Raw genomic sequence first — 22,322 nt, 5'->3', positions numbered from 1 at the left:
GGCTGGGTAGAGGACAGAGCCGGATTAAGGGGAAACGTGCCGCGGGCTTACCTCTCTTTTGGGAACCTTGCCTGCCTACACCTGGAGACCATTTGCCTTATTAATTTTTAAATGCATGAGGCTAACCTGACTCCAAAAACTCCTCTGAGCGCTGTCTGAGTGTTCCAACAAGTCATCAGGCAGCCCCACAATCCAGTGCTCAGCAAGGATGTGTATTCAATTCCTGTCTGAGCAGTAACCAGTGTTCAGCGATACTGCAGAATGGTGCTGACAGTAACAAATAGCGGTGAGTAAATACGCAATAAGACAGAGTTATTTGGAGGACTTGTAGTGAGAACTATAGGGAGAAGGCAGCAATGAGAACTATGGAGAAAGGGCAGCAATGAGAACTATAGGGAGAAGGCTGCAATGAGAATTATAGGGAGAAGGCTGCAATGAGAATTATAGGGAGAAGGCTGCAATGAGAACTATGGAGAAAGGGCAGCAATGAGAACTATAAGGAGAAGGCTGCAATGAGAATTATAGGGAGAAGGCTGCAATGAGAATTATAGGGAGAAGGCTGCAATGAGAATTATAGGGAGAAGGCTGCAATGAGAACTATGGAGAAAGGGCAGCAATGAGAACTATAGGGAGAAGGCTGCAATGAGAACTATAGGGAGAAGGCTGCAATGAGAACTATAGGGAGGCGGCTGCAATGAGAACTATAGGGAGGCGGCTGCAATGAGAATTATAGGGAGAAGGCTGCAATGAGAATTATAGGGAGAAGGCTGCAATGAGAACTATAGGGAGAAGGCTGCAATGAGAACTATAGGGAGAAGACTGCAATGAGAACTATAGGGAGAAGGCTGCAATGAGAACTATAGGGAGGCGGCTGCAATGAGAATTATAGGGAGGTGGCTGCAATGAGAACTATTGGGAGGTGGCTGCAATGAGAATTATAGGGAGGTGGCTGCAATGAGAGCTATAAGGAGAAGGCTGCAATAAGAGTTACAGGGAAGGGGCTGCTTGAGAACTTGAGAACTATACGGACAGGGCTGCAATGAGAGCTATTAGGGGGGTGCAATGCAAACTATTGAGAGGAACAAACACACAAAATTTCCCCCAGCACACTGCTATAGCCAGCAAAAGACCTGACATTTCTACTGTAGATAAAAATGCAAAAGTCTTAGTTGCACACATTTGCAAATGTATGTTAAAGCCACCCGCCACTCCAATGCGCTTTTGCTAATAGGGTGGTCCTAACTCTAAACAGTGAGAGTCCCATATATTTGGGCCATACATATGTGTTTTTAAATTGAGAGCTAACTTACCAAAGAGGCACCCCAGAAGCTTCCAAACAGCAATTCAGCGCCAGTACCCCCTCTCAGCTACTGACACCAACATGCCTCTCAGACAAATACAAAAGTGGAAGCTGCTCAATCAATTTATAGGCTATAGCAGGTGCTTAAAAGGGTAGGGTTATCTTAAAAGGAACAAACACACAAAATTTTATTTTTAGGATAACCCCACCCTTTCAAGCACCTGCTATAACCTATAAATTGATTGAGCAGCTTCCACGTCTGTATTTGTCTGAGAAACTATTGAGAGGGGCTGCAATGTGAACTATAGCGAGAAGGCTGCAATGAGAACTATAGGGAGGGGGCTGCAATGAGAGCTATAGGGAGAAGGCTTTAATGAGAACTATAGGGAGGGGGCTGCAATGAGAACTATAGGGAGGGTGCTACAATGAGAGCGATAGGGAGAAGGCTTCAATGAGAGCTATAGGGAGAAGGCTTCAATGAGAGCTATAGGGAGGAGGCTGCAATGAGAGTTATAGGTAGAAGGCTGCAATGAGAGCTACAGGGAGGGGGCTGCAGTGAGAGCTACAGGCAGGGGTTGCAATGTGAGAGGCATTGAGAGGGCAATGAGAGTGAAATTGATGGGGCAGCAATGAGAGAGACATCGAGGTTTTGCAGATCAGTTTTGAAAATTTCACGCAACTCTAGTGAATGATAACCAAATGGTTATTAAAATTGTAATGTTGAAAGACAGCCTGCTAATTGTATTTTTGTATGTTATTAGAATCCTATTTATTCCAAAAACAAAAATAAGATTGTTGATTTCTGGGAAAATTTATTTGCAGCATGGAAAGAAAAAATGTGATCATATTATTTGTTTTGCTCTATACAATAATTTACTGCAATGTCATCAAATGTATATTTTCCATACATGTAATCAGTAAATATACATGAACATATGGACAATAAATAAATAATGAAATACATTTGGAAAAGTTCATCTTGATATTTCTTTCATGTGCATGATTCAGTTATAGTTGACAATACAATTGTCATAAATATAAGGAATCTTCTACATACAGTAAATAAACCTCTGGATTGTTTTGATCAACTATTGGATAATTTGGCCAGAAGTTATTGTATTCGGTGATATTTTTGTTTATACCTTTATATTTTTATACTTTTCCTACATTTACACTTTAGAGATCATTTTGTATTATTTAAGTGATATCTTATTTTTGGTAACTCAATCTCTTGCATTACTTTCTGCTTTGGCAGAAGCCGTAGTATAGTCATATATATTTATAGTAACCTTGTTCCTGGCTATGTATAATATTTCCTATCTTTATCTATTCTCATCAGTAAATCCCAATAATCATCATACATGTATTTTAAATCAAATAGCATTACTCTCATCACAACTATCCCAATCGTACATGATATACATACAGTTTTTTTCAAATCTAATAACGTCTGTTATCACCGATATCCCAGAGTTCGCCATTAAATTCACACAGTTATTTTAAATCAAATGACATCATCACTAGAGTATATAAGGGAAGTGTTGAAATCCCCAGGACTGTATAACACAACAGAGCTGGGACCCACCTTACACACAGGCATGGAAACAAATGGGCCATCAACACATAATAATAATTGCAATAAAGATACATAAAGTAAAATATACACTTACCTGACTTGCTTATACCTCCCTACAGACTTGAAAGGCTGAGCCTGATGTAGCATGTAATGTTCTGCTGCTGGGCAGGTTTCTCTACAATATCTCATGGCAATAAGTGATGACAGCTGTCTCTTTCTGAGGAGTTCATTGCTTATTGCTGGTCTAATAAAACTGTAACTTTGCATGGACTTCTGGGAGTTGTGGTTGTGCTTCTGATATAACATTACACACAGAGATTTGAGCAGGACTACAATGACCAGAAAGTCAGATGCCTGGGCTGGTTGCAACCAAATTTTGCAAAATCACAAAAGTGAAAATTGCAGTTTGTCTTCCTTACAGATCTGAGTAGCTAACACAATTTCTAGTCAATTCAAGGCTCAATTTGAATATAGGAAGTTTGGATTTGTCAGATTAACCTGTATCCGAACCGGTCATCTCTATATAGTGCATTAAACATTTTTTTGCAATGTCTGGTTACGTGGCTCAATGGAGAGAAAGGAAAAGGCTACGTACAAAGAAACATGTGACCGCTGTTAGAACAGGTGTTAAAAAGAGCTAGTATCTAGTAGCTTAGATTTTGTTGCTGCAAAATCAGCACTTGCTGATGATACTGGAAGTAAGAATTATTTTGGGTGCTTATGCTGTGTTTTAGCCTACACTTACGATTAGATTGCTGAGGCTAATCTTGGTAGAAGCAAAGTAATAACTGTGGAGGTATTGTGCCTCATTTTAATCCCTTGAGGTAGAACTACTGCAGCAGTTGTATTTGCAATGGAAAACCTCATCACCTTGTTTGATTCAGTGACCAGAGCAGTTCCCACTCTGTTCCGGTGACACATTGCACTGAATTGAATGGTCTCCTCAGTCTGTGATGACTCATCGAGGTAATGTTTGGCAAGAAATCATAGCTCATTTTTTCTTCACTTCCCATAGAGGTGGGGAGAAAAATGAGTGAAGATTCCTTACCGTAGTTGGCAGCAATCTGTGCAGCCAGACCTCGCGGTGATGTCCAGCAGCCTGGTGGCCTGAATCTGCCCCTGAAAGCATCAATGTCCATGATATGTTCTTGGAATGAGACTCAGGGGAACCATCTATAGATTTTGTAAACTCTGTCAGAATCTCTAGGGATACATTCTAAACTGTGGTAAGAGAAGGTGGTCACATTTACACTGTGCCATACAGAAGTAAACGTGCTGCAGAAAGGTTAGGGACCATTTGTCTTTCTTCTCAAATGAGGAACTACCATCATGAGCCTGATGGAGGTTAACTGAACTGCAGATTGTAGATCCTACAGTGAAATCACAATGTAAGGCTGCTGTCTGTCTGGTTGGCTCAGTATTCTAGAACACAGAGCTAGGAGTGTTTCAGCCACTGGTTCTAGCCCATACTATGCCCATGATACTTTCTAGCAGTATTCTCTTTGTGTCTTAATGGGTTTCCTCCAGGTGCTGCAGATTTCACCCAGTGTCCAAAAACATACTGGTAGGCTACTGACAGCTGAAAAAAATAATCCTAGTATGTGTGAATTTAGACTATACACTCCAATGTGGGAGGATACTGATATGAATGATTAAATATTCTCTGTAAAGTGCTGAGTAATATGCTGGTTCTATATAAATAAGTAATAATACATTTCTTATTTGTTATTCCCATTTGTACTAAAACAGGAAAGAAAATTTCCAGACAGAATATTATTTGTGTTTAATTACATTTTATATAGAAAATGTGACTTTTACATTTATATTACAACTGTCAAGATACTATTCTCCCCTATGCCTATGACACATCATTATATTATATTGTGTACAAATAGGGTAATGTGACTATTGCCTTTATAACTAGCACTGTCAAGCTACATCTCTACTCTTGTTTGACATAAGTATATGTATTTGTATGCCTTAGGTAGAAATACTGCTGCGTTTTGAGTTTGCTCTGTTGATTTGTGTGACTCAGCATATACTGTTAAGTCCATAATTTTTGTGAAAGGATTTTTACATGTACTTTTGGGGCATAAAATGCATCAAACTCTAATTGAGGCCCAATATGTGCAGTCAGGCCATTCTTTATAGGGATCAATCATCCCTATTTTCAATTACAATTTAACTGTATTTTCATTTTCATCAGGATGAAATCATATGTATTGCACATTTGTTTAAGTGAATCATTCATAGCTCAAATTGTTGATTTCTTGGGACTTTGTATAAAACTCCATTGATATAAATTATGTCATTAAATGAAGGAACAATGCCTATAAAAGCTTTTTCATTATTCATTAAAAGTGTATGAGTACTGTAATAATGTAGCAAGCGAAAATCTAAATTTTATTTGATACCTTTTCAATTTTGCTATGAATTATACGTGGAACAAAAGCAACATTTTTCAATTGATTACAAATTTTTCCAGCAGTCAGTTGGCAGAGCCAATGAGCTACAAAGATAATTACTTAAGTGGATATCTTGAAGATCAGAAAGATGATTGTTCCACATTAAATAACAATTGTATCCTTAATGATGTGTTAGACTATAATACAAACATCCCTGTGTCATTAAATGCATTGCAGCGGAGTTAACTAATTACTAGAGCAGTATTTCATTCCACATCTAGGATATGCATTCTACAAACAGCTGTCTGGTCATTGATGAATTGCAATACGGTGTTCTTGCATATATGTAAGCAATCAGCATAAGATAAATCAATTTTCATGGTTACATTATATTTTTAACATGTATAAAGTAAAATAGTTAAACTTAGTCAAATACAATAAACATATACTGAAATTCTAAAGTAGTATTTATAATAGTCTACAAATTATTTTTCTTTTCAGAATTTAGTTAGAGCTTTTTTATGGCATCCTAAGATCCATCACATAACCTGCAAAGCTGTCATTCCCAAAGCAATATACTCAATACATATAATTGAAGGTGTTCTTCAACTAGTTGAAAGCTGCCTTTATCTTTTATTCTTAGCAATATGAGATCACACTAAGAATGGGAGACATTTTAAAAAGTAGAGAAACATTTTCCTTAATTTGCCTATAGGAATGTCCATGTACTTCATCTTCTATAATTATATTACACCACCATTTTTTCTTCTCTTAGTAATGGCAAGGATTTAGTTAACACCGAAATAAAGTATTACTTTAAAAGAATGAAGAGTGTGATATTTATTTCCCCCCAAAACAGCACTCCACATTAAATACGAATTTAATTATCTTAATAGAATATGGTTGAAAACTGTGTATTTGATCAATCAAAATATATGTTAAGAATATTTTTAAATGTTCCACTTTTAGAGAATACTGCCATTCTTATTGGCCTCTGGAACTTCATCACTCTTAACTTATATCAAGATCTTTCTCCATCAGACTTTAAATCTAACCAGACAACCTAAATGTTTAATCTGTATTACTTATGTACCCTCTTTCCTATGGATACACAGATTTATTCAGAGATATTTTATAGTGATAACTCATGATACCCAAGATATCCAAGCCTGTCTGATGCTAGTTGAATTCCTAGATATAATTAGAGTAATATGGCTCAACAAAACTCACTTTACACACTGTACTTATAACCAAGTTCAGAAGTTCACAACTTCACATTTGTTAGGAATATTGTGTCTCATTCATTAGCACGTGTACTATCATCTTCCTCATCTTCACTACTAAAGCTCTAATATTCACGTTTCCATCTGCGGGGAATCTCTTTTAGTTTGTTAACATATTGATGGATTCAGTGGTGTGATGTTTTCTTTTGAGGTTTAAAGATTTGTTGTATTTTAGGTGTTGATATTTACTTCCTTGGTTTACTAAGAAGGTTATCTGGGCCAGTTAATGTAACATTTACTGATGTCTCTTTTTGTTCACAGGTAGGGACATACACTAATGGTCTATTTAGTTAGAAATAATTAAGGTAATTCCTACTCTAGTGATTCTAATGGATCGGTACCTTCAGTGGAGCTATAGGGAACCATATCTGTTTCTGTTGTTTTCACTGTGACTTTGTATAGTCCACATCAGGAAGCTGGGACAGGCTTTTCTTTTGGCACAGGCCAAATTATGTCACTAGACAAACTGCAGGAGATTCTGTCATCTATGATGGCAACAGGGAAGTCTGTCTGTGTTTGTGTGTGTGTTAGGAAATTTAGACTGTAAGCCCCAATGGGGCAGGAACTGATGTGAGTGAGTTCTTTGTACAGCGCTGCTATATAAATAAAAGGTGATGATGATGATTTGAAATGTGTTGCCGATGGTAATTTGAGCACCAAAATCATTGTTCAAATGATTGTGGTGGGGGAACTAGATGTTGCAACATTGATATTAATGGCAGTGGTGAATGAAGATAATCATCTTTTAAAAAAAATGTTAACTAATTTGTTGCTTGTACCATAGTAAAGAAACCGTTTTATATTTATTTTAACATTTCAACTGATTTTCTATGAATTTCAGTGTTTTGCTGCTTGCGTGTCAACTCAGTAGTGCAAACTGTAAAAATAAAATGAAAATAAAATTGTTTCATTCTAAATGCCATTATGCAGGAAATGTGCTCATTTTTACAATCTCAATAATTTCAAGATGTGTATACGTAACTAGGATTAAATGGAGGGGGGATAACCACTTCAAACATTTGCATAGTTTTAGGACATAACAGTTACAGAAAAAGTAAATCTGAATTTTATTACATCAGTTTACCATTTCTCAGCTGCCATTAAAGGCTTTGGGCATACCCATCAGTGCTAATAACATTAACTGCCTGTTAGGAACCCCTCCAGCCGGCACAACACAACCCGGAATCTACTCTGCCAATCAGGTGTTCACTGGAGCTCCTGATGGTGGGGACAGACTGGGCCGCAGACTGACAGAGGGTCGTGAAGTGTGTACCGGCTGGGGAGAACCCAGGCAAGAAGAGTCAGGTCCACGTAGAGGTCAAGGGCCAGCAACAGACAACAGTATCGGTAAACAAGCTGAGGTCAGGGGTCACAGGCGAATAGCAGAACCGGTAAACAGGCCAGAGATCAGGGTCACAGGAAACACGAGCAAAGTCCAATTCAAAGCCAGGGGTCATACACGGGAAATCAGTAGCAGTCTCGGAAGACTAGAACAGGAACAAGCAGGTCAGCAGACTGGAGCACAGAAGCTATAACCGGCAATGAGGCAGCAGACCTCATTGCCTTAAATACAACCCACAGCCAATCAGAAACCTGCCCCTAGGCAGAGCCACAGTTGCAGGTTAATTGCCAGACCCTACAAGGACCAATCAGGACTTAGCCCTGAAATCACACTTGCAGGCTAATGCCTGCTAATTCAGCCACAGGCTGAATCTTGATTAACTGTCCCTAAAGCGCATGCGCGCCTGGCTGCCGGGACGCGGCGCTGAGGAGGCGTCCGACCGTTGCCTTGGCAACGGTCGGGAGTTGGAGGGAAGTGACTTTCCAGTCATCATGGTGACGGCCGGGACGTTGGGACAGACAGGAAGCGAGCCGCGGCGGCTGTGAGTACCGCCGCTGCTCGTGACACTGCCATTGGTTGGGAGACATAGTGTGTGTTCATAACCAGGGAGAAGAGCATGTGATTTAGTGTGTATCAAGTGATCACTTCGTCCATGAATGCAGTCTGCTTCATTGCCTCCCTGCTGGTGGCATTCTGTGGTGCAATAAGATGGGGTTTGTCCAATCCCTTTCAGGTCAGGTTAAGGGAGCTAAAAGAAGCCAAAAGTTCCTTGATTTGAAATCGTATACTGCAAACATTTTCACATGCCCCTGTAAAATAGTAGTTTTGAACTACATCTTTAATCTCAATTATATACGTGACTAGCTGGATAGAATGAACTCTCATTCTGTGTAAGACATCAAAATGCGCTGTAAATGATCAAAATAGAACAAACAACTCTTCAACCTAGGTGCACAAGATGACACCACATCAGACACTAATATATCAATATATTTGATATTTCAAAATACACAAATATGATCCTTATATAAAGACAGCACCAAACTCCTCAATCTATTATGAGTTTAATAGCTTCACAAAGTTTAACTTTTAAAAGTGAAAAACTGCACCCCTCACAATGCATATACCATTTATACCTATGTGTTTTGTGTTAATGCCCCATTGTTCACAGAGAAGCAGGGGGCTTTGAGAGCCAAGATGGTGCAAAAATATAATCTTCTGTTGGGAGGTGATTGGCAGATCAGATGTTCCTTTGCGAGTACAGCCAGCTGCATGAATGCATCTAGGTATATAACACAAAAAGGAGGTTTCATGTTGCATGACAAGATTATTTAAATGACATTGAAGTAAAGGATCGGGCGGTTGTTCTAATGTGGAGGTAGGCAGTGCATTCATCTGAATTTTTCACATTCACAATTTCATGTACAGTGAAGACCCTAAATTTACTTTCTTATTTATCAACAAAAAGAGACACATCAGTCTGGACCACAGTGGTGAACTATATCCCCAATTCCATAAAAAAATAATTAAAAAGTTCCAGTTGTTAAAAAAACATTAGGATTTAAGAAAAAAAATTCAAACTGTGAAGCAAAAACTGAGGGTGAATCCAACAATTCACGGCTCATAGCTATCTGATTAATTTCCCTCCTCCTTTCTTCCAATAATACTGCTGAGTGGATAAGCAGCAAACACTCAAACAACTGTGCTAGTAGTCAAAGCAAAAGAACACTAAAATGGCAAATATCTATTGGAAAAAAATGATATGTATAGTGGTATTTGCTACTATGTGACGTCCTAGTATTCTTGCTTGTCAAAATAGATCTTGTAATGAACTACATCAGGGACATGCTGGGCTTGGGGGTAGGAGGGCACCTGCCACCTGGGCCAGTGCCATTGGGGGCTACTTTGGGCTGGGTCACTGGGCCACCTGCATTTTTGTCCTTTAAAATAATCCTAATAGGCTGTTGAGTCAAGTCTTGCTCTCCCAGGCTAAAACTTGCCAGCCCTCCTCTGACTACATTCTGTAACACTGATTTGTTTGGACCATGTAAAACTGAAACATATTCAAACCAATGGATTAGCATGTCAAAATGACATAGAATGTGGGTGTCAACATTTTAATCCTTCTATTAGGAGGACATAGAACACGTAATTCAGAACTCTAAAACGTTCATTAATATATCTGGAAAATCAAGTCTTAAGTAAAATCAGTAAGGCTTCCTTTACTATTCAATACTTGCAGTGAGTAACTATGTAACCTAGAGAGAAAATCAAAGAGAGTGCAAAAGAAGAACTAGTAAAAACTAATATCAGTAACAAAAATAATGGATACTCTGCATAATTGTAGCCACACTGGCAGTAACTGGGAGTATACAACAGTTCTCCAGGCACACACATAATACTCCTTCCAGTTTCATAAAGTAACAGGGTCTCTAACTTTCCTCTTACTGGCTTGATCCATAAGAAAACAATTTTGCTCAGGAACACAGATGCCCAGAAGTAAATGTCTCATGTTCCTGGTGAAGAGGTTAAAATGTCTCCAAACAGGTGTAACTCCCAACAGAATGGAGAGGAAATTATGTCATGGTACTAAGTATTATATTGAACAAGTTTAAACCAAAAATTGAGCTAATCACTGTCAACAAAACCTCTGTTTCATATATTATTATTTATCACATATCAAATCTAGCACCTCGCTACAAGGGCTAAACACACTCAGATTAACATAATTACTCTTGCAGACTTTGCAGGGTTGTATTAGAGGAAAAGCAGAGGCAAAAAAGCAAATACATGCTATAGTAAATATATTGCTTAATATGCCAAGGTAACTGTGCCTTTACAATACATGATAAAGGTCCTAAAATGACAGGCTCAAATCACGCTGTGCTAACAAATGCAATAAAAGAAAAAGCAACAGCAGAAATCATACTGTCGAAGTCGTATAATTGGATGAACGAAAGTATATTGGTTAATACTGTTTTGCCGTGCGATTGCGATGCGTACGCCACGTAACACAGATCCGTACGCCACCTAACACAGCGCGTGGTGCGATCGCACGGTAAAATACGCACGCACATACTCGCATTACAACATTTAGTTATCTATATAATTCATATTGGTTCCGTTACACTGTAATTTATGAGCAGATAGTATTTGGTTTATTATTAGTTTATATAATATGATTATATGTACATTTTAGTGTTATTAAAGGTTTAGGTTATAGGAAAGGTGTCATGTCTGATATCATATTGATCCCCTATTCATCAGCAGCTGTCCGGTGCAGTCGGCGAAGAGATCGCACATTGCATACTTTAGTTATTGATATTAGGGAATAAACCTTTGTATGATGCTGGCTATGAAAGGAGCAGACCTCCTGGAGAGATGACCCCCACCTTTGGATTCCTTAGATTGAATCAGCCTATGACCTGTTTACCCTGGAGCCACCCTTTGTCTGGACCTATAGAAACCATCTATGTCATCTCTATTGTTCTCTGTAACACTGAATGTGTATATATGATCATAGTCGGGCACCCAGTCTGCAGTCAACTCTGACACAGTATTCTAAGCAGATATACTGTCCATTGGGTCCCGTGGATGCGCAGCGAATGCATGCAATAAGAGCACGGTATGTATGTATCTTTTGGTATTGACTGTGCTGTACTGTACTGTATCATAATATAATAATGTATTGAATTGTTGACTATTTACATCTGCTAAAATAAATCACTTTGTGCGTTAGAAACACAATACAATCGCCTATGCAATGCTTATTTGAAAACGATAAAAGTACTTTAATAATACACATCACCATTACTTCCATAAAGCACTTTGTCCTAGGACAAGGAGAGCATGGCTTCAATTCAAAGCAAGAACTAGCCTCAAAAGTATAGCAAAGTATTTAGAAAAATCCTATTGTTATTCTCCTGCTTGGAAGCATATCCCCAAACTGCTCCTCATTCATTAAAGAATAAAGACACCTTCCCTTCCTCCTTTAATAATGCTTTCATCTTCACCACACCCAAAACACTGTCCCTTGATGCTGTCTCTCTCTCTAATTACCACCCTAACTACCTCCTTCTTTAGTCCTCCAAACTTCTGGAATGGGTTGTCTACAACCATCTCACCTCCTTTCTCTCCTCTCACTCCCTCTTTGGCCAACTACAATCTGGATTTCGCTCCCTCCACTCCACCGAAACTGCCCTCACTAATGTCACTAACGACTTTCACACTTTTCCCTTCTTATCCTTCTTAACCTCTCTGCTGCTTATGATAGCGATGTTCATGTTTTGGCTTTGGCAAAACCACCCTTGCGTGTCTTGGTTTTAGTTTTAGATCCCTATTTTATTTTTTTAAATCCCTATTTTTTTTTCTTGCCAGTGATAAGAAGGCCATTTTCATGCCTAGGCATAAGACCAGAAAATCCACCTCTTATGTGTGGAATTATTTTTACCAAAATCCTGACAACAGTTGTCTAGCTATTTGTATCATTGTAAAGCCACAGTCAGTAGAGGTAGGGGCCTTAGCCATCTAGGAACCTCACCCATGTTACGCCATTTGAAGCGAGTTCATGGAAAGCTTTCGTGAAAATCAGAAACTTATTCTAAAAAATAACAACAAGCAGTCCAGCATCAGCTGCCTCCCTTCTCTCAGCTAGATCCCAGCACCTGCAATCTACATCTCCAACACCTTCATCATCAACATCCTTACAAGTGATCGGAGTTAGTCCTGCATCCACATTTCTAAGGCGAGATTACTCCTCCCCTATCCAGGACTCCTCAGAAGAATCCTTGAGCGTTAGGCCCACTGCTGCTGCTGCCGGGGCTGGATCTTCAACCCAGAAGCAGACCAAGAGGAAGACTACTAGTAGTTTACAACAATTAACTGTTAAACAATCCTTTGCAAGAGGAAGCAAGTATGAAAGCTGTCACTCAGTCGCAAAGAAGATCACAGACGCCATGATGACTATGCTAGTATTAGATCTGCATCCAATATCCACTATTGATGTAGCTGGTTTTAAACAGTTACTTGAGGTCTTCTGTCCCCGTTACCAAATTCCATCATGATACCATTTTACTGGAAAAGCTATTCCTCACCTCTACCAGAAGGTTTGGAATAATGTAATTATTGGGCTATAATTCTAAAGGGAAGAAGGCACAGCTGAAACAAGAGGAGCACGTATGGCTCAGAGTGGAGATTACTATAGTTGTGAGGGTGCATTAGTGTGAATAGTGTTATCGAGGATAAGGACACCTCTAAAAAAGAAATGGGTTTTCAAAGAACATCTAAAGATTTGAAGGCTGTGGGAAAGTCTGATTGAGCGTGGTAGGGGGGAGCAGCATGGGAGAAGTCTTGAAGGCGGGAGTGAAAGGTGGTTATCAGAGACGTGACAAGGCGCAGGTCAGAGGTAATACCGCTGACAACTTGTTTGAAATACTAACAGATGTCATTGCAACATGGCTTATCCTGCTTGGACTCTCCTGTGGAAATCTGATTTCTGATAATGCCACCAATATTGTTAGAGCATTACAGAGGTGGGAATTCCATCACATTTCTTGTTTTGCTCACACAATCAACTTGGCGTACATAACTTTTTAAAAAATGGCAATGACATGCAGGAGATGCTGTCTCTGTCCCGAAATATTTAGGGTCATTTTTTGGATTATGCAACAGCATGTAGGAGAATGCAGCAGCTGCAAAAAGAAAATAATATAGGGGGAATGTACTTTAGTCCAGAGCAGTGGAGAATACTTTCCGTGTTGTGCAAGGTGCTGAAACCACTCGAAGTAGTCACCTGTGAAGAGAGTGCAGACACTGTTAGCTTGAGTCAAGTGATTCCCCTAATTAGACTTTTTGAAAAGCAGCAAGAGAAATTGAAGGAGGAAATGAAACAAAGCAATTCTGCTAATTATGTTGGTTTTGTAGATTAAGTACTTTATTCGCTTCACCATTGATCCAAGAGTTATCAACATCTTGAAATTGGATCATAACATTTTGAGAACTGTGCTTGATCCTAGGTTTAAGAGCTATATCTCTTCTTTCTTTCCAACTGACCCAGATCTCAAGAGATGCAATGAGCTCCTGGTCAGAAAGCTGACCGTTCAAGTGGTACATGACACAATGACATCTCCTCCTTCAGTTTCTCTGGAAATTGCTGCTAGGAAAAAACTTAGCTTTCCCAAGACACCCAGTGGTGATGCAGATGAGTCTGCACAACATTTTGACATTTGGGGGTAAATGTACGAACGTGCGGGTTCTTCAACACCCGCGTGTTTCGCGTGTTCGGCGATTAAATTTCAAGCGGCGCTGCATTGTAAAGGGAAACTTCCCCTTGGTCTGGTCTAAAAGAACTGCCCAAAAATCATGACAGCACTTCCATAAAATGAACTACAAATTCATTGAGAAAGGCCTTTACCGACAATTACATCAAAGTACACAGACGTCTGTGATGGTTGATTTCAGCGGGGATGAATTAGTATTGTTTGAGAATGATGTACAAACTAATGAGGGTGAATATGATGACAGTGTAGATTGCAGGTACTGAGACCTAGCTGAGAGAAGGGAGCTAGCTGATGCTGGTATGCTTGGTAATATTTTGGGTAGAATGGCATGTTGGCAATTTTATGTTATTCTACAGTAAACTTTTACCTTTATTAGAGATATGTTTTTTTCTTTACAAAGGTACAAGCTTTTTATTTTATATTTTTGTTTCCCTGACTTAAACCACTATGCACTTGAACATAGACTTTAGCACATGAGGTAGAGGGATTAGTATCATCATGACTGAGACTGGAGAGAGACAAGAACAATGCCATCCCTCCTGTTTCTGTATGAGCTATGGCACAGTAGAATGTTACTGGAGACTTTTAATAACACTGACAGCCCTCTTATTATAATTTCTGTTTCAGCTCAGAACCCTGCCACCTCTCCTGTTTCTGGGTGAGCTATGGTACAGTAAAATGTAACTGGATATTTAGACCAAGACTGCCAGCCCTAGCATTTCTATTTCAGAAATGACAATTAGCAATGGAGCAATGGAGCTCTCCTCTTTGTGTGTAACCTATATAACACAGTACAATGTGACTGCAGATTTACACCAAGACTGTCAACCCTATTATATATATTTCAGCAATGACAATTAGCAATGGACCTGTTCTCTTTGTGTGTTACCTACATAACACAGTATATTGTGACTGCAGATTCATACCAAGACTGCCAGCCCTATTATTTGTATTTCAGCAATGACAATTAGCAATGGAGCAATGGAGATTTTCTCTTTGTGTGTTACCTATATAACACAGTACAATGTGACTGCAGATTTAGAAGACCAAGCCTACTAGACCTATTAATTTTATTTCAGAAATGACAATTAGCAATGGAGCTCTCCTGCATGTCACTGGAGACTTTGAAGAACACTGCTACCCCCTCCTCTTTCTTTTCTACCTATGACGCTGCCCAACTACTGTAGAGACTGCCAAGAACTGTGCTACCCCTTCTGTGTCCCTCTGTGAAATGGTGCTGGATCGTCGTCGAGGGCGGTACTTATAGAATCCAAAACTTGCGAGATCTGATGACATAACGATAATGCTTTGCCTCGTTTTCAATTCTGAGGCCCACAAAATTACCTCCGATGCTAAGTGCGGGTGTGTTTGGTTCTCGGGGAAGCAAGCTTGAGCATCTCCACTTAAGATACCATAGGCCACTGCCTCCTTTTGTAAACTCTTTAATCTATAGGCCTCTGTAACACACTGTCCTTTCCTGATTTTCCTCTTACCTCACTAACTGCTCCGTTTCAGACTATACTCCTGCCCACAACTTCCCCCTCTTCCCTTACCTGTCAGAGTTCCTCATGGGTCCATTTTTGGTCCCTTGCACTTCTCTTGTACCTCTCCTTCCTTGGTGACTTCATCAGCTCCTTTGGCCTCCAGTACCACCTGCTGCTGATGACACCCAAATCTTTCTTTCCTACCCTGACCTCTCTTTCCCTTATGTCCTGTGTCTCCTGATGTCTCTCAGCCATCTTATCTTAGATGTTCCAGAGCTTTCTTAAACTCAATATTTCCAAGATTGAAGTAATCATCGTTCCCTCTCCAGGGCTCCCTCACATTGTCACTAGCTCTTTCTGTGGATAACACTATCCTCTTCTCTGTTCCTCAAGTCTGTTGCCTAGGATTCATGCTTGTTCCTTCCTCTCCTTCTAATATCACATTCAGCCCCTTTCTAAATTCTGCCCTTCCACCTATTGAATATCCAAGATCAGGGCCTTACTCACCATAGCAGCCACTAAAACTGTTATTCACTCCCTTGTAATTTCTCCCCTTGATTACAGTAACCTCCTCCTCTCTGGCCTACCCGACTTCTGCCTTGCTCGTCTCTTCACCCTGTGGAATGTTCTCCCATGCCCAGGTTAGCCTCTACTCTCCAAGGCTTCAAGTGTGCCCTTAAAACTCCTTTCTTTAGTCAAGTCTATCAACCGTCCTACTAACTCGTTTGTCTCAGCTATCACCTCTACTTTCCCACTCAGTGCTACCATATTTATGTCTTCTCCTTCCCTTTAGAATGTAAGCTCTCTTTCCTCATGTACTCCTTCTACTATTCTATTACCCTCTGTACCTCTTGGCCTGCTTCCCTAGCCCTATTCTTTTAAGCTCAGATTTACTTCATGTGGGAAATCCCTATCACTCTTACTCATTGTCTCGTAAATAACTTGATCTGCATTGCATTGGTATTTTTTCACTTAATCTGAATGTTTGGTGTTTGTACTATTTTGTTTTTCATATATTTTTGTATTATGTAATGTGTTATGAATCATTGCTCTCTGTTTATTGTATACTAATGTCACTCACCGGACTGTGAGTGCTTCTTCCCGGACTATTAGGAACCGTGGACGTCCTCTATCCTGAGGGACTGCGCATGCGCAGCCCTTTCCAAACCTTCAGTGTATGTTCCTTTAACTTAATTGGCAGATCAGGCAACCTCCCTATATTAAGCACCTGTGGTCATCACCACATTGCCTGATCTTGGAGTCTCATTCCCCATGAGTCTCTGAAGGTGTTCCTGTGTTTCCTTGTTCATTCAGCCCTGCTGATTCCTGTGGTTTCCAAACCACTTCTACCTCTGTGGTTTCCAAACCACTTCTGCTACTGTGGTTCCCATACCACTTCTACCATCTACTATATCATCGTGACTGTGAGCTGATTCCTATCCGCTGCCTCCGTGCACTACAGTCTTCTAATCACTTCAACTCTACCATGTATCATTGGGACTGTTAGCTGATGCCTATCCGCTGCCTCCGTGCATTACAGGCTTCAACCACATCCACTCACCTGTTCATGATTGTGACTGCCAGCTGATTCCTATCCGCTGCCTCCGTGCACTACAGTCTTCAACCTGCAACCCGTCTGTGTTTCATCGTGACTGTTTAGCTGATTCCTATCCGCTGCCTCTGTGCGCTTCAGTCTTCAGTCCTTGTCTACTCTACCGTGTTTCCTTGAGTCTGCTGCCACTATTGCTACCCGCTACTCTCCGTGATCATCTGTTCCAGTTCAACTCTGCTCCGGTGTCCCATCGTTACTGCACCTGCTGGTTGCTATTGGTTACCTCCGTGTTCCCGCAGAGACCCGCTGCTGTTACTTCTCAGCGCTACTCATCCATCTACTGCTGATCCGCTCTCCACGCCTTCCTGTGTTCCCTGCTGGTCTACCTACCTGTGCGCTGCACCTGCTAGACCCCTGCTTCACCCATCCAGGGACTTGTATCCTGCTGGCCTCCTGCCCTTCAGGTATTTCTGCACTCCTGTCTGACTGCCTTCTCCTGAACCACGGTATGCATACTTCCCATTGACTGTGCTGTGTATTGCATACCTTGCTGGACTGTGTTGGTTCTCCTCTGGAGTGTACTATCCGCTGAGTCTATTGCCATCATTGACTGTGTTGGTTCTCCTCTGGAGTGTACTATCTGCTGACTCTACTGCCATCATTGACTGTGTTATCTCATGCCGGATTACTTCAAGAGACTTTCTATACTGGCAGTGTTGTTCAGTCATTTATACATTTATATTGTGCATATTACTGTGGATCAAAGTCAAGGTGCCCGTGTATATATTGTGTTGCAGTCTCTCCCCGTGCACCTCCTCACATATATATTCAGTAGTACAACTTGCTAGTGGCAGACCACTGACTCCTGTTTACAGTTTCACCTGTTCCAGTATCCTCTCACATAGCAGTGGTACAACTTGCTAACGCAGACCACTGACTCCCCGGATACCTCCACTTGGATTCCATTCCTTCACTCAGACAGCGGTACAACTTGCTATCCGCAGACCGCTGACTCTCATCACCTCCTCGTTTCTGTTGGACATTCCTCCTCACTATAGCAGTGGTACAACTTGCTACCGCAGACCACTGACTACCTTCACGTGTCCTTTGTCCATACAGTTCCTCGTGTATTACTACCTCCATATTGCCAGTGCTGCTAGTCATAGACTTTCCTGAGCATCTCATCACCTGCTATTTCCTGTTCCGTGATCACCCTGCTACCAGAGTACCATATTACCACCTATACTGCTCTGGTAAGCCTATCACCTGGTGATCCCTGGGTAAAGACTCCTAGTGCCCGTGACAGTAAGATCAGGCCATGACAGACCCAGATACGGAACCTACTGCTAAAGAGATGCTGCAGCATCTGGTCAGCCGTGTGGAGCAACAGGATGCTCGCCAACAGCTGTTACTTCAATGTTACCAATCGTTAACCTCCCAAGGAACATCTGGACAGACTGTTACAGCTAGTATTGAAGCTCCTGTGCTTTCCTCCGTTTCCCCAGTGCCATCCCAGGTGTCTACAGCTCCTACGCTTCACCTGCCTACTCCGTCAAAATATGACGGGGACCCCAAAACTTGTAGAGGTTTCCTTAACCAATGTTCAGTCCATTTTGAACTCCAACCTCAAAATTTTTCTACCCATCGTTCCAGAGTGGCCTATCTTATCTCATTGTTTTCTGGACAAGCCCTGGCTTGGGCCTCCCCTCTGTGGGAAAGAAACGATCCAATTCTACAAGATAGTGCCAAATTCATTTCCACGTTCCGAAGTGTGTTCGATGAACCAGGTCGTGTGACCTCCGCTGCTTCCAGCATTCTTCGTTTGCGACAAGGCTCCCATACAGTAGGACAGTATGTCATTCAATTTAGGATCTTAGCCTCTGAACTTCAGTGGAACACTGAAGCATTAGTTGCCGCCTTCTGGCAGGGGCTCTCCGATAAAATTAAAGATGCACTGACTACCCAAGAGCTTCCTTCGTCACTAGAAGATTTGATCTCTCTTTGCCATCGTGTAGACATGAGATTTCGTGAAAGAGAATCTGAGAAAACAACTTCTGCTAAAGCACCTCTTCGTTTAAACCCTCAATTTCGTCCAGTTTCACCTTCTGTGATTCCCATGGAGATAGGACGTTCCAAATTATCTTTAGAAGAGAGGAAACGAAGAGTAAAGAATAGACTCTGTATCTATTGTGCTGATTCCACACATATGCTCAGTTCTTGCCCTAAGAAATCGGGAAATGCCAGGCCCTAACTAGTTCTGGAGAGGTGAAGTTAGGGTCCCTGGAGTCCTCTCCATTGTCTATGAAATCTAAAGTCTGCGCTTTCGATGTTACGATTTCCTTTGCTACCAAATCCTTTGAGTCACAGGCATTGATTGATTCCGGAGCAGCAGGAAATTTCATTTCTAAATCACTAGTGAATCAATGGTCCCTACCAGTGATCACTTTAAAAACACCCATTACTGTGACGGCTATAGATGGATCACGTCTCATCAATGGTCTCATCACCCAGAGTACGTCTCCAGTAACCCTTCAGATTGGTGTACTACACCATGAAGAAATTTCGTTTTTAATTCTTCCTGTTACGACAAGTCCGATTGTCTTAGGCCTTCCATGGCTTCAATGTCACTCTCCCCAGATTGACTGGCGCACCCCTCAAGTTACGTCTTGGGGGCCTGAATGTCACCATCGTTGTCTCTCTCAAGTTATTCCTCTTAAAGTACAGCAATCTTCCATCTCATCGTCCTCCCCGGGACTCCCTCCTCAGTATGCTTCATTTGCCGATGTGTTTGATAAAGCTCAGTCTGAACGTCTTCCTCCTCATCGTTCTTGGGATTGTCCGATCGACCTTCTACCTGGCAAGACTCCTCCCAGGGGTCGGGTCTATCCTCTCTCGTTACCTGAAACTCAAGCCACATCTGAGTACATACAGGAGAATCTCCAGCGTGGGTTCATTCGACCTTCCACCTCTCCCGCTGGAGCTGGGTTCTTCTTCGTCAAAAAGAAGGATGGATCATTACGCCCTTGTATAGATTTTCGTGGACTCAACGCCATTACTATCAAGAATCGGTATCCCATTCCGCTGATCACTGAGCTATTTGATCGCATCAAGGGAGCTCGGATATTTACTAAGTTGGATCTTCGTGGTGCCTACAATTTAATTAGAATCCGTTCCGGTGACGAATGGAAGACCGCGTTTAACACCAGAGATGGGCATTACGAATATTTAGTAATGCCCTTCGGGCTGTGTAATGCCCCCGCGGTTTTCCAGGGTTTCATCAATGAGATCTTTCGGGACTTATTATATGTATGTGTCGTTGTCTACCTGGACGACATATTGATCTTCTCACAGGACCTGCCTTCTCATCACCAACATGTGGCAGAGGTCCTCTCCAGACTACGGAAAAACTCATTGTTCTGTAAATTGGAAAAATGTTCATTCGAGTTACCCCAGATTCCATTCTTGGGGTATATAGTTTCCGGAGTTGGCCTGAAGATGGATCCAGACAAAGTAAATGCTGTACTACATTGGCCTCAGCCAACTACTCTTCGTGCCATCCAGCGTTTTTTAGGTTTTGCCAATTACTATAGACGCTTCATTCAAGACTTCTCATCCATTGCATCTCCCATTGTGGCCTTAACTCGGAAAGGGGCTAATACTAAGCAATGGTCATCTGAGGCTCTCCAAGCCTTTCAAATCCTCAAAGAGTCCTTCTCGTCTGCTCCCATTCTGCGACAACCTGATGTGACACTCCCCTTCTTCCTAGAAGTAGATGCCTCTAATGTGGGCTTAGGAGCTATTCTCTCCCAACGCTCGGAGCAACAAAAATTACATCCTTGTGCCTTCTACTCTCGGGGTCTTCTGCCCGCAGAGAAAAACTATACTATCGGGGACAAGGAGTTGCTGGCCATCAAAGCTGCATTAGAGGAATGGAGATACTTGTTGGAAGGAGCTCGCCATCCTGTGACGATCTTCACGGATCATAAGAACTTGTCATATTTGCAATCTGCTCAATGCTTGAACCCTCGTCAAGCAAGATGGTCTCTTTTCTTTTCCCGTTTTGAATTAATTATAACCTTCAAACCAGCTGCTAAGAACAAGAAAGCTGATGCTCTATCTCGAGCTTTTGTGACGTCCTCTGATGTAGAAGAGGTTCCCAACCATGCTATTCTAGACCCCAAATGTATTTCTCTGGCTGCGTCATCCACCAAAATGCTACCATTTGGGAAGACCCTCGTGCCTCCTACTCTGAGGAGGAAAATCCTTTCGTGGTTCCATGCCTCTCGTTTTTCTGGACACGCCGGTGAACATAAGACCTTTGAGATTCTCTCTCGTAGTTACTGGTGGCCTTCAATGAGGAGAGACGTCAAAGAGTTTATTGCTTCCTGTGATTTATGTTCTCAGTTCAAATCCTCCCGCAGAACTCCAGCAGGGTTGCTGCGACCACTACCCATTCCGTCCAAGCCTTGGACCCATATTAGTATGGATTTCGTTACTGATTTGCCACCAAGTAAGAATCACAATACTATTTGGGTAGTGGTAGACAGATTTTCGAAGATGGCTCATTTCGTCCCTCTGTCCGGTTTACCTTCCTCGTCTACTCTGGCTGAACATTTCATTAAAGAAATCTTCCGCATCCATGGATGTCCGTCTGAGATTGTGTCAGATAGAGGAGTACAATTCGTTTCCAGATTCTGGCGGGCCCTTTGTAAAACCTTGGGCATACGATTAGCACTCTCATCGTCTTACCATCCGCAATCTAACGGACAAACGGAACGAGTCAATCAAGATCTTGAGACTTTTATTAGGATGTTCTCTTCAGCCAACCAAGACAACTGGGTAGAATTGCTCCCTTGGGCTGAATTCGCCCATAACAACATGTACCATGAGTCATCATCCAAAACTCCATTCTTTGTGGTCTACGGTCACCATCCGTCTTTTCCGGAATTTCCTGCCCTCCCGCCCACCCAAGTTCCTGCTGTGGAGACTGCTTGTCAGACCTTCAAAAATATCTGGTCTCAGGTCAAAACCTGTTTAAAGAAGACATCTAACAAATATAAGTCTTTCGCAGATAAGAAGAGGCGGGCTATTCCACCACTAAA

The sequence above is a fragment of the Mixophyes fleayi genome, chromosome 2 (genome assembly GCF_038048845.1).
Source record: "Mixophyes fleayi isolate aMixFle1 chromosome 2, aMixFle1.hap1, whole genome shotgun sequence".
Taxonomy (NCBI): domain Eukaryota; kingdom Metazoa; phylum Chordata; class Amphibia; order Anura; family Limnodynastidae; genus Mixophyes; species Mixophyes fleayi.
The sequence above is the reverse complement of the archived record's forward strand: the minus strand, read 5'-3'. Positions refer to the sequence as shown.